Source organism: Schistocerca cancellata, chromosome 3, assembly GCF_023864275.1.
Source record: "Schistocerca cancellata isolate TAMUIC-IGC-003103 chromosome 3, iqSchCanc2.1, whole genome shotgun sequence".
Lineage (NCBI taxonomy): Eukaryota > Metazoa > Arthropoda > Insecta > Orthoptera > Acrididae > Schistocerca > Schistocerca cancellata.
The window spans coordinates 897,969,449-897,981,982 of record NC_064628.1 but is presented as its reverse complement, the minus strand read 5'-3'; positions in this window follow the sequence as shown (position 1 = coordinate 897,981,982).

Below are 12,534 nucleotides of genomic sequence, written 5' to 3'. Positions count from 1 at the left end.
GACTCCAAGGAGAGGTGCAAAGCGTAGACTGTTTAAAGTGATGCTAGTCCTGAGATGTGGCGCAATGCTTCCAGTAGTATTCAATAGCGATGCAGCTTCTGTGTTTCAATGTCAATGTGAAGGTCCAAGGGATACAATAAGACTGCCACTGTGCATCGCAAATTGTTATTTGACTCCAAGGAGAGGTGCAAAGCGTAGACTGTTTAAAGCGTTACTAGTCCTGAGATGTGGCGCAATGCTCCCAGTAGTATTCAATAGCGATGCAGTTTCTGTGTTTCAATGTCAATGTGAAGGTCCAAGGGATACAATAAGACTGCCACTGTGCATCGCAAATTGTTATTTGACTCCAAGGAGAGGTGCAAAGCGTAGATTGTTTAAAGCGATACTAGTCCTGAGATGTGGCGCATTGCTTCCAGTAGTATTCAATTGCGATGCAGTTTCTGTGTTTCAATGTCAATGTGAAGGTCCAAGGGATACAATAAAACTGCCACTGTGCGGCGCATATTGTTACTCGATTCCAAGGAGAGGTGCAAAGCGTAGACTGTTTAAAGCGTTACTAGTCCTTAGATGTGGCGCAATGCTTCCAGTAGTATTCAATAGCGATGCCGTTTCTGTGTTTCAATGTCAATGTGAAGGTCCAAGGGATACAATAAGACTGCCACTGTGCATCGCAAATTGTTATTTGACTCCAAGGAGAGGTGCAAAGCGTAGACTGTTTAAAGCGATACTAGTCCTGAGATGTGGCGCAATGCTCCCAGTAGTATTCAATTGCGATGCAGTTTCTGTGTTTCAATGTCAATGTGAAGGTCCAAGGGATACAATATAACTGCCACTGTGCGTCGCATATTGTTACTCGAGTCCAAGGAGATATGCAAAGCGTAGACCGTTTAAAGCGATGCTAGTCCTGAGGTGTGGCGCAATGCATCCAGTAGTATTCAATAGCGATGCAGTTTCTGAGTTTCAATGTCAATGTGAAGGTCCAAGGGATACAATAAGACTGCCAGTGTGCGTCGCAAATTGTTATTTGACTCCAAGGAGAGGTGCAAAGCGTAGACTGTTTAAAGCGATACTAGTCCTGAGATGTGGCGCAATGCTCCCAGTAGTATTCAATAGCGATGCAGTTTATGTGTTTCAATGTCAATGTGACAGTCTAAGGGATAAAATAAACGTGAAACTGTGCGTCGCATATTGTTACCTGACTCCAAGGAGAGATGCAAAGCGTAGACTGTTTAAAGCGTTACTAGTCCTGAGATGTGGCCCAATGCTTCCAGTAGTATTCAATAGCGATGCAGTTTCTGTGATTCAATGTCAATGTGACGGTCTAAGGGATACAATAAACGTGCCAATGTGCGTCGCATATTGTTACTCGACTCCAAGGAGAAGTGCAAAGCGTAGACTGTTTAAAGCGTTACTAGTCCTGAGATGTGGCTCAATGCTTCCAGTAGTATTCAATAGCGATGCTGTTTCTGTGTTTCAATGTCAATGTGACGGTCTGAGGGATACAATAAACGTGCCACTGTGCGTCGCATGTTATTACTCGACTCCAAGGAGAGATGCAAAGCGTAGACTGTTTAAAGCGGTACTAGGGCTGAGATGTGGCGCAATGCTTATAGTAGTATCCAATAGCAATGCAGTTTCTGTGATTCAATGTCAATGTGAAGGTCCAAGGGATACAATAAACGTGCCACTGTGCGTCGCATATTGTTACTCGACTCCAAGGAGAGGTGCAAAGCGTAGACTGTTTAAAGCGTTACTAGTCCTGAGATGTGGCGCAATGCTTCCAGTAGTATTCAATAGCGATGCAGTTTCTGTGGTTCAATTTCAATGTGACGGTCTAAGGGATACAATAAACGTGCCACTGTGCGTTGCATATTCTTACTCGACTCCAAGGAGAGGTGCAAAGCGTAGACTGTTTAAAGCGTTACTAGTCCTGAGATGTGGCGCATTGCTTCCAGTAGTATTCAATAGCGATGCAGTTTCTGTATTTCAATGTCAATATGACGGTCTAAGGGATACAATAAACGTGCCACTGTGCGTCGCATATTGTTACTCGACTCCAAGGAGAGGTGCAAAGCGTAGACTGTTTAAAGCGTTACTAGTCCTGAGATGTGGCCCAATGCTTCCAGTAGTATTCAATAGCGATGCAATTTCTGTGTTTCAAAGTCAATGTGACGGTCTAAGGGATACAATAAACGTGCCACTGTGCGTCGCATATTGTTACTCGACTCCAAGGAGAGGTGCAAAGCATAGACTGTTTAAAGCGTTACTAGTCCTGAGATGTGGCGCAATGCTTCCAGTAGCATTCAATAGCGATGCAGTTTCTGTGTTTCAATGTCAATGTGACGGTCTAAAGGATACAATAAACGTGCCACTGTGCGTCGCATATTGTTACTCGACTCCAAGAAGAGGTTCAAAGCGTAGACTGTTTAAAGCGTTACTAATCCTGAGATGTGGCGCAATGCTTCCAGTAGTATTCAATAGCGATGCAGTTTCTGTGTTTCAATGTCAATGTGACGGTCTAAGGGTTACAATAAACGTGCCACTGTGCATCCCATATTGTTACTCGACTCCAAGGAGAGGTGCTAAACGTAGATTGTTTAAAGCGTTACTAGTCCTGAGATGTCGCGCAATGCTTCCAGTAGTATTCAATAGCGATGCAGATTCTGTGTTTCAATGTCAATGTGACGGTCTAAGGGATACAATAAACGTGCCACTGTACGTCGCATATTGTTACTCGACTCCGAGGAGAGGTGCAAAGCACAGACTGTTTCAAGCATTACTAGTCTTGAGAGATGGCGTAATGCTTCCGGTAGTTTTCAATAGCGATGCAGTTTCTGTGTTTCAATGTCATTGTGAAGGTCCAAGGAAGGCAATAAACCTGCCACTGTGCGTCGCATATTGTTACTCGACTCCAAGGAGAGGTGCAAAGCACAGAGTGTTTAAAGCGTTACTAGTCTTGAGAGATGGCGCAATGCTTCCAGTAGTATTCTATAGCGATCCAGTTTCTGTGTTTCAGTGTCAATATGAAGGTCCAAGGGAGGCAATAAACCTGCCACTGTGCGTCGCATATTGTTACTCGACTCCGAGGAGAGGTGCAAAGCACAGACTGTTTAAAGCGTTACTAGCCTTGAGAGATGGCGCAATGCTTCCTGTAGTATTCAATAGCGATGCAGTTTCTGTGTTTCAATGTCAATGTGAAGGTCCAAGGGATGCAATAAACCTGCCACTGTGCGTCGCATATTGTTACTCGACTCCGAGGAGAGATGCAAAGCACAGACTGTTTAAAGCGTTACTAGTCTTCAGAGATGGCGCAATGCTTCCAGTAGATTCAATAGCGATGCAGGTTCTGTGTTTGAATGCCAATGTGAAGCTCCAAGGGAGGCAATAAACCTGCCACTTTGCGTCGCATATTGTTACTCGACTCCGAGGAGAGGTGCAAAGCACAGGCTGTTTAAAGCATTACTAGTCTTGAGAGATGGCGCAATGCTTCCTGTAGTATTCAATAGCGATGCAGTTACTGTGTTTCAATGTTACTGTGAAGGTCCAAGGGAGGCAATAAACCTGCCACTGTGCGTCGCATATTGTTACTCGACTCCGAGGAGAGGTGAAAATCACACACTGTTATAGCGTTACTAGTCTTGAGAGATGGCGCAATGCTTCCAGTAGTTTTCAATAGCGATGCAGATTCTGTGTTTCAATGTCAATGTGAAGGTCCAAGGGAGGCAATAAACCTGCCACTGTGCGTCGCATATTGTTAATCGACTCCGAGGAGAGGTGCAAAGCACAGACTGTTTAAAGCATTACTAGTCTTGAGAGATGGCGCAATGCTTCCAGTAGTATTCAATAGCAATGATTCTTGTAGTATTCAATAGCGATTCAGTTTCTGTGTTTCAATGTCAATGTGAAGGTCCAAGGGAGGCAATTAACCTGCCACTGTGCGTCGCATATTGTTACTCGACTCCGAGGAGAGGTGCAAAGCACAGACTGTTTAAAGCATTACTAGTATTGAGAGATGTCGCAATGCTTCCTGTAGTATTCAATAGCGAAGCAGTTTCTGTGTCTCATTGTCAATGTGAAGGTCCAAGGGAGGCAATAAACCTGCCACTGTGCGGCGCATATTGTTACTCGACTCCGAGGAGAGGTGCAATGCATAGACTGTTTAAATCATTACCTGTACTGAGAGATGGCGCAATGCTTCCAGTAGTTTTCAATAGCGATGCGGTTTCTGTGTTTCAATGTCAATGTGAAGGTCCAAGGGATACATTAAAACTGTCACTGAGCGTCGCATATTGTTACTCGACTCCAAGGAGAGGTGCAAATCGTAGACAGTTTAAAGCGTTACTAGTTCTGAGATGTGGCGCAATGCTTCCAGTAGTATTCAATAGCGATGCAGTTTCTGTGTTTCAATGTCAATGTGAAGGTCCAAGGGATACAATAAACGTGCCACTGTGCGTCGCATATTGTTACTCGACTCCAAGGAGAGGTGCAAAGTGTAGACTGTTTAAAGCGTTACAAGTCCTGAGATGTGGCGCAATGCTCCCAGTAGTATTCAATAGTGATGCAATTTCTGTGTTTTTAAATGTCAATGTGACGGTCTAAGGGATACAATAAACGTGCCACTGTGCGTCGCATATTGTTACTCGACACGAAGGAGAGGTGCAAAGCGTAGATTGTTTAAAGCGTTACTAGTCCTGAGATGCGGCGCAATGCTTCCAGTAGTATTCAATAGCGGTGCAGTTTCTGTGTTTCAATGTCAATGTGACGGTCTAAGGGATACAATAAATGTGCCACTGTGCGTCACATATTGTTACTCGACTCCAAGGAGAGGTGCAAAGCGTAGACTGTTTAAAGCGTTACCAGTCCTGAGATGTGGCGCAAAGCTTCCAGTAGTATTCAATAGCGATGCAGTTTCTGTGTTTCAATGTCAATGTGAAGGTCAAAGGGATACAATAAACGTGCCACTGTGCGTCGCATATTGTTACTCGACTCCAAGGAGAGGTGCAAAGCGTAGACTGTTTAAAGCGTTACTAGTCCTGAGATGTGGCACAATGCTTCCAGTAGTATATAATAGCGATGCAGTTTCTGTGTTTCAATGTCAATGTGATGGTCTAAGGCATACAATAAACGTGCCACTGTGTGTCGATTATTGTTACTCGACTCCAAGGAGAGGTGCAAAGCATAGACTGCTTAAAGCGTTACTAGTCCTGAGATGTGGCGCAATGCTTCCTGTAGTATTCAATAGCGATGCAGTTTCTGTGTTTCAATGTTAATGTGAAGGTCCAAGGGAGGTAATAAACCTGCCACTGTGCGTCGCATATTGTTACTCGACTCCGAGGAGAGGTGCAAAGCACAGACTGTTTAAAGCGTTACTAGCCTTGAGAGAAGGCGCAATGCTTCCAGTAGTATTCAATAGCAATGCAGGTTCTATGTTTCAATGTAATTGTGAAGGTCCAAGGGAGGCAATAACCTGCCACTGTGCGTCGCATATTGTTACTCGACTCCAAGGAGCGGTGCAAAGCACAGACTGTTTAAAGCGTTACTAGCCTTGAGAGATGGCGCAATGCTTCCTGTAGTATTCAATAGCGATGCAGTTTCTGTGTTTCAATGTCAATGTGAAGGTCCAAGGGAGGCAATAAACCTGCCACTTTGCGTCGCATATTGTTACTCGACTCCGAGGAGAGGTGCAAAGCACAGACTGTTTAAAGCGTTACTAGTCTTCAGAGATGGGGCAATGGTTCCAGTAGATTCAATAGCGATGCAGGTTCTGTGTTTCAATGTCAATGTGAAGGTCCAAGGGAGGCAATAAACCTGCCACTGTGCGTCACATATTGTTACTCGACTCCGAGGAGAGATGCAAAGCACAGGCTGTTTAAAGCATTACTAGTCTTGAGAGATGGCGCAATGCTTCCTGTAGTATTCAATAGCGATGCAGTTTCTGTGTTTCAATGTGACTGTGAAGGTCCAAGGGAGGCAATAAACCTGCCACTTTGCGTCGCATATTGTTACTCGACTCCGAGGAGAGGTGAAAAGCACACACTGTTATATCGTTACTAGTCTTGAGAGATGGCGCAATGCTTCCAGTAGTTTTCAATAGCGATGCAGATTCTGTGTTTCAATGTCAATGTGAAGGTCCAAGGGAGGCAATAAACCTGCCACTGTGCGTCGCATATTGTTACTCGACTCCGAGGAGAGGTGCAAAGCACAGACTGTTTAAAGCATTACTAGTCTTGTGAGATGTCGCAATGCTTCCAGTAGTATTCAATAGCAATGCACTTTCTGTGTCTCAATGTCAATGTGAAGGTCCAAGGGAGGCAATAAACCTGCCACTGTGCGGCGCATATTGTTACTCGACTCCGAGGAGAGGTGCAATGCATAGACTGTTTAAATCATTAGCTGTACTGAGAGATGGCGAATTGCTTCCAGTAGTTCTCAATAGCGATGCAGTTTCTGTGTTTCAATGTCAATGTGAAGGTCCAAGGGAGGCAATAAACCTGCCACAGTGCGTCGCATATTGTTACTCAACTCCGAGGAGAGTTGAAAGACACACACTGTTTAAAGCGTTACTAGTCTTGAGAGATGGCGCAATGCTTCCAGTAGTATTCAATAGCGATGCAGTTTCTGTGCTTCAATGTCAATGTGAAGGTCCAACTGAGGCAATAAACTTGTCACTGTGCGTTGCATATTGTTACTCGACTCCGAGGACAGGTGCAAAGCACAGACTGTTTAAAGCGTTACTAGTCTTGAGAGATGGCGCAATGCTTCCAGTAGAATTCAATAGCGATGCAGATTCTGTGTTTCAATGTCAATGTGAAGGTCCAAGGGAGGCAATAAACCTGCCACTGTGCGCCGCATATTGTTACTTGACTCGGAGGAGAGGTGCAAAGCACAGACTGTTTAAAGCGTAACTAGTCTTGAGAGATGGCGCAATGCTTCCAGTAGTATTCAATAGCGATGCAGTTTCTGTGTTTCAATGTCAATGTGAAGGTCCAACTGAGGCAATAAACTTGTCACTGTGCGTTGCATATTGTTACTCGACTCCGAGGAGAGGTGCAAAGCACAGACTGTTTAAAGCGTTACTAGTCTTGAGAGATGGCGCAATGCTTCCAGTAGAATTCAATAGCGATGCAGATTCTGTGTTTCAATGTCAATGTGAAGGTCCAAGGGAGGCAATAAACCTGCCACTGTGCGCCGCATATTGTTACTTGACTCGGAGGAGAGGTGCAAAGCACAGACTGTTTAAAGCGTTACTAGTCTTGAGAGATGGCGCAATGCTTCCAGTAGTATTCAATAGCGATTAAGTTTCTGTGTTTCAATGACAATGTGAAGGTCCAAGAGATTCAATAAACCTGACATTGGGCGCCGCATATTGTTATTAGACTTCGAGGAGAGCTGCAAAGCACAGACTGTTTAAAGCTTTAGTATTCTTGGGAGATGGCGCTATGTTTCCAGTAGTATTCAATAGCGATGCAGTGTCTGTGTTTCAATGTCAATGTGAAGGTCCAAGGGAGGCAATAAACCTGCTGCTGTGCGTCGCATATTGTTACTCGACTCCGAGGAGAGGTAAAAAGCGCGCACTGTTATAGCGTTACTAGTCTTGAGAGATGGCGCAATGCTTCCAGTAGTATTCAATAGCGACGGTTCTTGTAGTATTCAATAGCCATTCAGTTTCTGTGTTTCAATGTCAATGTGAAGGTCCAAGGGAGGCAATAAACCTGCCACTGTGCGTCGCATATTGTTACTCGACTCCGAGGAGAGGTGGAAAGCACAGACTGTTTAAAGCATTACTAGTCTTGAGAGATGGTGCAATGCTTCCAGTAGTATTCAATAGCAATGGTTCTTGTAGTATTCAATTGCGATTCACTTTCTGTGTTTCAATGTCAAAGTGAAGTTCCAAGGAGGCAATAAACCAGCCACTGTGTGCCGCATATTGTTACTTGACTCGGAGGAGTGGTGCAAAGCACAGACTCTTTAAAGCGTTACTAGTCTTGAGAGATGGCGCAATGCTTCCAGTAGTATTCAATAGCGATTAAGTTTCTGTGTTTCAATGACAATGTGAAGGTCCAAGAGATTCAATAAACCTGACATTGGGCGCCGCATATTGTTATTAGACTTCGAGGAGAGCTGCAAAGCACAGACTGTTTAAAGCTTTAGTATTCTTGAGAGATGGCGCAATGCTTCCAGTAGTATTCAATAGCGATGCAGTGTCTGTGTTTCAATGTCAATGTGAAGGTCCAAGGGAGGCAATAATCCTGCCGCTGTGCGTCGCATATTGATACTCGACTCCGAGGAGAGGTAAAAAGCACGCACTGTTATAGCGTTACTAGTCTTGAGAGATGGCTCAATGCTTCCAGTAGTATTCAATAGCGATGCAGGCTCTGTGTTTCCTTGTCAATGTGAAGTTCCAAGGGAGGCAATAAACCTGCCACTGTGCGTCGCATATTTTTACTCGACTCCGAGGAGAGGTGCAAAGCACAGACTATTTAAAGCATTACTAGTCTTGAGAGATGGCGCAATGCTTCAAGTAGTATTCAATAGCGATGCAGTTTCTGTGTTTCAATGTCAATGTGGAGGTCCAAGGGAGGCAATAAACCTGCCACTGTGCATCGCATATTGTTACTCAACTCTGAGGAAAGGTGCAAAGCACAGACTGTTTAAAGCGTTACTAGTCTTGAGAGATGGCGCAATGCTTCCAGTAGTATTTAATAGCGATTAAGTTTCTGAGTTTCAATGTGAATGTGAAGGTCCAAGGGAGGCAATAAACCTGCCACTGAGCGCTGCAAATTGTTACTCGACTCCGAGGAGAGGTGCACAGCACAGTCTGTTTAAAGCATTACTAGTCTTGAGAGATGGCGCAATGCTACCAGTAGTATTCAATAGCGATGCAGTATCTGTGTTTATATGTCAATGTGAAGGTCCAAGGGAGGCATTAAATTTGCCACTCTGCTTCGCATATTGTTACTAGACTCCGAGGAGAGGTGCAATGCATAGACTGTTTAAAGCGTTACTAGTCTTGAGAGATGTCGCAATGCTTCCAGTAGTATTCAAAAACGATGCAGTTTCTGTGTTTCAATGGCAATGTGAAGGTCCAAGGGGGGCAATAAACCTGCCACTGTGCGTCGCATATTGTTACTCAACTCCGAGGAGAGGTGCAAAGCATAAACTGTTTAAAGCGTTACTAGTCTTGAGAGACGTCGCTATGCTTCCAGTAGTATCCAATAGCGATGCAGTTTCTTTGTTTCAATGGCAATGTGAAGTTACAAGTTAGGCAATAAACCTGCCACTGTGCGTCGCAAATTGTTACACGACTCCGAGGTGAGGTGCAAAGCACAGCCTGTTTAAAGTGTTACTAGTCTTGAGAGATGGCGCAATGCTCCATGTAGTATTCAATAGCGACGGTTCTTGTAGTATTCAATAGCCATTCAGTTTCTGTGTTTCAATGTCAATGTGAAGGTCCAAGGGAGGCAATAAACCTGCCACTGTGCGTCGCATATTGTTACTCGACTCCGAGGAGAGGTGCAAAGCACAGACTTTTTAATGCATTACTAGTGTTGAGAGATGGCGCAATGCTTCCAGTAGTATTCAATAGCAATGATTCTGGTAGTATTCAATAGCGATTCAGTTTCTGTGTTTCAATGTCAATGTGAAGGTCCAAGGGAGGCAATAAACCTGCCACTGTGCGTCGCATATTGTTACTCGACTCCGAGGAGAGGTGCAAAAGCACAGACTGTTTAATGCGTTACTAGTCTTGAGAGATGGCGCAATGCTTCCAGTAGTATTCAATAGCGATGCAGTTTCTGTGTTTCAATGTTAATGTGAAGGTCCAAGGGAGGCAATAAAACTGCCACTGTGCGTCGCATATTGTTACTCGTCTCCGAGGAGAGGTGCAAAAGCACAGACCGTTTAAAGCGTTACTAGTCTTGAGAGATGGCGCAATGCTACCAGTAGTATTCAATAGCGATGCAGTTTCTGTGTTTCAATGTCAATGTGAAGGTCAAAGGGAGGCAATAAACCTGCCACTGTGCGTCGCATATTGTTACTCAACTCCGAGGAGAGGTGAAAAGCACACACAGTTTAAAGCGTTACTAGTCTTGAGAGATGGCGCAATGCTTCCAGTAGTATTCAATAGCGATGCAGTTTCTGTGTTTCAATGTCAATGTGAAGGTCCAAGGGAGGAAATAAACCTGTCACTGTGCGTCGCATATTGTTACTCGACTCCGAGGAGAGGTGCAAAACACAGTCTGTTTAAAGCGTTACTAGTCTTGAGAGATGGCGCAATGCTTCCAGTAGAATTCGATAGCGATGCAGATTCTGTGTTTCAGTGTCAATGTGAAGGTCCAAGGGAGGCAATAAACCTGCCACTGTGCGTCGCATATTGTTACTCGAGTCCGAGGAGAGGTGCAAAGCACAGACTGTTTAAAGCATTACTACTCTTGAGTGATGGCGCAATGCTTCCAGTAGTATTCAATAGCGATGCAGTTTCTGTGTTTCAATGTCAATGTGAAAGTCCAAGGGAGGCAATAAACCTGCCGCTGTGCGTCGCATATTGTTACTCGACTCCGAGGAGAGGTGCAAACCACAGACTGTTTAAAGCGTTACTAGTCTTGAGAGATGGCGCAATGCTTCAAGTAGTATTCAATAGCGATTAAGTTTCTGTGTTTCAATGACAATGTGAAGGTCGAAGAGAGGCAATAAACCTGCCATTGTGCGCCGTATATTGTTATTAGACTTCGAGGAGAGCTGCAAAGCACAGACTGTTTAAAGCTTTAGTAGTCTTGAGAGATGGCGCAATATTTCCAGTAGTATTCAATAGCGATGCAGTTTCTGTGTTTCAATGTCAATGTGAAGGTCCAAGGGAGGCAATAAACCTGCCGCTGTGCGTCGCATATTGTTACTCGACTCCGAGGAGAGGTAAAAAGCACGCACTGTTATAGCTTTACTAGTCTTGAGAGATGGCGCAATGCTTCTAGTAGTATTCAATAGCGATGGTTCTTGTAGTATGCAACAGCCATTCAGTTTCTGTGTTTCAATGTCAATGTGAAGGTCCAAGGGAGGCAATAAACCTGCCACTGTGCGTCGCATATTGTTACTCGACTCCGAGGAGAGGTGGAATGCACAGACTGTTTAAAGCATTACTAGTCTTGAGAGATGGTGCAATGCTTCCAGTAGTATTCAATAGCAATGGTTCTTTTAGTATTCAATTGCGATTCACTTTCTGTGTTTCAATGTCAAAGTGAAGTTCCAAGGGAGGCAATAAACCAGCCACTGTGTGCCGCATATTGTTACTCGACTCCGAGGAGAGGTGCAAATAACAGACTGTTTAAAGCGTTCCTAGTCTTGAGAGATGGCTCAATGCTTCCAGTAGTATTCAATAGCGTTGCAGACTCTGTGTTTCCTTGTCAGTGTGAAGGTCCAAGGGAGGCAATAAACCTGCCACTGTGCGTCGCATATTTTTACTCGACTCCGAGGAGAGGTGCAAAGCACAGACTATTTAAAGCATTACTAGTCTTGAGAGATGGCGCAATGCTTCCAGTAGTATTCAATAGCGATGCAGTTTCTGTGTTTCAATGTATTGTGAAGGTCCAAGGGAGGCAATAAACCTGCCACTGTGCATCGCATATTGTTACTCGACTCCGAGCAGAGGTGCAAAGCATAGACAGTTTAAAGCGTTACTATACTTGAGAGATGGCGCAATGCTTCCAATAGTATTCAATAGCGATTAAGTTTCTGAGTTTCAATGTGAATGTTAAGGTCCAAGGGAGGCAATAAACCTGCCACTGTGCGCTGCATATTGTTACTCGACTCCGAGGAGAGGTGCAAAGCACAGACTGTTTAAGGCATTACAAGTCTTGGGAGATGGCGCAATGCTACAAGTAGTATTCAATAGCGATGCAGGTTCTGTGTTTCAATGTCAATGTGAAGGTCCAAGGGAGGCAATAAACCTGCCACTGTGCGTCGCATATTGTTACTCGACTCCAAGGAGAGGTGCAAAGCATAGCCTGTTTAAAGCGTTACTAGTCTTGATAGATGTCGCAATACTTCCAGTAGTATTCAATAGCGATGCAGTGTCAGTATTGATATGTCAATGTGATAGTCCAAGGGAGGCAATAAATTTGCCACTGTGCGTCGCATATTGTTACTAGACTCCGAGGAGAGGTGCAATTCATAGACTGTTTAATGCGTTACTAGTCTTGAGAGATGTCGCAATGCTTCCAGTAGTATTCAAAAGCGATGCAGTTTCTGTGTTTCAACGGCAATGTGAAGGTCCAAGGGAGGCAATAAACCTGCCACTGTGCGTCGCATATATTTACTCAACTCCGAGGAGAGGTGCAAAGCATAGACTGTTTAAAGCGTTACTAGTCTTGAGAGATGTATCTATGCTTCCAGTAGTATCCAATAGCGATGCTGTTTCTGTGTTTCAATGGCAATGTGAAGGTCCAAGTTAGGCAATAATCCTGCCACAGTGCGTCGCATATTGTTACTCGACTCCGAGGTGAGGTGCAAAGCACAGACTGTTTAAAGCGTTACTAGTCTTGA